Genomic DNA, 3,641 nt, shown 5'->3' with positions numbered 1-3,641 from the left:
CTGTCGATTTTGTAATGATAAACTATCCAAAGAAAGTCTGAAACATCTTTTAATAGAATGCACAGCTTTAAAAATGCAGAGAAAAGACATTATTGATAAATTAACAAGACATCACTATATAAGACGCTCAAATGATGAATTATGGAATGAGCTATTTGCGACTCCAAAAATCACAGTAAGAATAGCCACTATTCAATTTTTAAATAAGCTTCTATGCCCAATCTGTCCAAGTGAGTAATTGATTGCTTTCTGTATTCCGATTATATGATCAATCATGCTAATCACATGTGATATTGTATGATGTTTTTATCTGTTAAATTGACATTCCTTGCCTTTTATTGTATTGAATTGGCATACCTTGCCTTTTATTGTATGTGTTTTGTATAAAAGTAATTTTGTTTGAAAGGTTAATTTAATTAACCATCCCAAACTAAATAAAAAAAAAAAAAAAAAAAAAAAAATTGTCAATACAAATCTTTTGTTGAATCTAGTCTGATCAATTTGAAAAAATAGATTGAAAGATATTAGTGAAAAATGTTGACCAAGATATTGACGTCATTCAGGAAGGGAAAACTTAAAGGAAAGTAATATACAAGTAAAGAAGAGACTCTTAATATAGTTAATATACTGATTATATTAGAACAATAAAATAAAACTAGATATAAAGTATAAACGAAGGAGGAAAAAATATATCATCGCATACATTTTTAAAATAAAGTGAGCAGTTCAAATATATCCCGTCTGGGATTATAAACAGTAATTGATGGTGCCTGTGCCAATTGATCGGCATGGTATATTTAATCAAATTAAGAATCTAATAAAACAATGGTTAATTATCGACGATCAAAACTGATCTGTCATCATGGATGATACACCTCTTTTACATTTACGTAGGACATTACCAATATATACTTTTTTTTAATTTGTTTTGGCTACACAGTAACCTTTACAAAATATAGAAGTCAGATAATAAAAGATCATAAAATTACATTACATGAAATTACATTACATAAAATCCAATACATATAATATGACAAATCCTAGTTTATACATAAAATGACTTTTACAAAAAATAACCCACAAGAAAAAAAGCAATATTGCATATCTAATAAAAGTTCCTTTCATTCATGATTCACCTATATTACACCTCCTCCCGTTAAAAAAAAAAAACATTTCTATCTAGGCTTCCTCCCTATATTTCACATTTAACTTTTAAAAAGCTTAGTACTGCCAATTGCAGTTTAACCCTTGAGCCATGCAACATATCTTTCCAGAGGGCTTCCAAATCAACACACTCTGGGTTAGGCACATACTTAATAAATTATTCAATGCATACTAGTCTTAGTCCTATACATTGTGTCAACAAATGTTGGAGAGTTACTTCCCTGGTGTCTAGATCACAAAATAAACATTTAGCCATGGGAGTAGACAAGCATTGCCTTATGCTCATAATTTGGCCCGTTGCAAGTACATTAAAACGAAAGCGCATGAATTCCTGTCTGTGCCCTTTGCTGGGAAATCTTCTGAGATATGGTTTTGTTGTAGCAATTTTTTTATAATTACCGACCAGATGCGCATATAATTTTTTACTTTATATTAAGTTGACCGTCAGATTCCAGTCTGCGTTTTGCAGAAGTATCTTCACCTTAGTCGGATTGCTAATAAGCAGTTCTTTGGAAACCCCTACTTCTTCCAGAACTTCATGAACCTCCTTTTCCAGATCCTGCATTACCACAGAAGATTCCTTACCAGCAACCAGGCACCGTCCCAGGATTCCATACAGGGTGGAGTCCTTACCCAAAAGCAGTTTCCTAAAAAGCGATACTCTACGCCAAAGGATTACACTAGAAAGAGAGTATAACCCAAGTTCGCAGCATATTGCCGCGAGTGGGACACACTTCGGGAGATACCAAATCAAGGACCTTAGCAAACGTGCCTCATATTTTGGAAATTCACACCTGAACCAAGACGGGACCAGTTCCATCCCATAGCAGAACTGGGCAATGGTTTTGCTACGGTATATTTTTAAACATGGTAACATGGATAATTTCCCGTATTTTTTATCAATTTTAAGTAATTGGGAGATCAATGGAGTTATTTTTTTATCCAGATAATTGCACAAATTAGCTCTGGTTACAGTCTCAAAAATAGGATAGCCAAGGTACCTGAAAGCATGACATATAGTGAGTTTAGCATGATCCAAGAACCACGCGAATTTGCTTACCCTCTTCCTATAGCTTAATTGCATGATAAAGGTTTTTGATTGATTTATGGCTAGTGCATTTTCCACCGTGTATTTCTTAACAGAAGACAGGACTCGTTGCAGGCCCAGAGGCATTAAGTCAAACAGTAATACATCATCCACATATGCAGTCCACACAATCTTAGTACCCTCCACTTTTGGGGCGGCAAAGGATGCCTCTTCCAGGTGCGGACCAACATCTGACAAATACAAATTAAAGACAGTACGCGCAAATATGCACCCCTGTCTCAGACCATTTGCTGTGATGATTTCCTCTGAAAGAGTTCCATCAATATTAAGACGTACCCTTATCTTAGATTCTGCATGGAGATGGTATAGGATAGCTAGGAGCTGTACAGGCATATCCAAGGCAAGCAATTTACTCCACAGCGTGGATCTATCAACTAAGTCAAAAGCGGAGCAAAGGTCAATTGACGCCAAGTATATTGGTTGGCTACCTCTTTGCCTGGTCTGTTGCTGCATGATGGTTAATAGGAGATCCCCGCATCGATTCCCACCGCTTTCCTGAAGCCAAATTGCTGCAGTGAAAGTACTGCCTCTTCCTCCATCCAAACGTGGATGTGTTCAAGGACTAAAGACGCAAAGATTTTAGAGTCAGCGTCAAGCAGGGCGATAGGTCTATAACTAGTTGGTAAGGATCTATCGCCCTTTTTATAAATTGGGACAATATAGGACATGTGCCAAGTAGTTGGAAAAACCCTAGATATAACAATGTCCTTAAACAGTAGAAACAAAATTTTGGCCCACAGAATCATATTTCCTTTAAAAACAACATTGGCAAGCATATTTGGACCTGTGCATGAGAAGATGAGCATCTAGAGATAAGTCTTTGTACATCCTGTAAACAAAAAGGGAAATTCCACTGACATGATGAAATCTCGTCCGTAACCTCCCAATTGGAAGACGAGGGTCTATATAAAGAGCCAAAATGCCCCTTCCAAACAGTTGAGGACATACATACTCCTTGTTCTCTTGCTTGCACATCTCCTCTTCTGTTTACGAGGGACCAAAATTGTCTTGTATTGGTTTTTGACAAAGCCTCCAATATATTTTCTGCATCCCTCTGCACCATGTTTACTTTCAATGCGCGTACCCTGGATCTCCATTTATGTTTTACTTTTCTCATCGTTTCTCCCAAAAGTCGGGTGAAAGGGAGCTTCACTAATCTCCGAATCTCACGATTCCTCTCCCTTTTGAGCTGATGTAAAGTGGGGTCAAAAACATGTTTATGGATAATACCCATTTTCTTGGGTCTCCCAATCCCTTTCGGCCCAAGGATGACATCCTTGATATAGCCGTTGAATACCCCATGTGCACACATCAAGATCTTTTTTTCACAGCCATATTTATTATAGTCCTCAAAAAAACCTTGCTCACT

Source organism: Ambystoma mexicanum, chromosome 12 (assembly GCF_040938575.1).
Source record: "Ambystoma mexicanum isolate Mex_15411 chromosome 12, UKY_AmexF1_1, whole genome shotgun sequence".
In the NCBI taxonomy this organism is placed as follows: Eukaryota; Metazoa; Chordata; class Amphibia; order Caudata; family Ambystomatidae; genus Ambystoma; species Ambystoma mexicanum.
The sequence above is the reverse complement of the archived record's forward strand: the minus strand, read 5'-3'. Positions refer to the sequence as shown.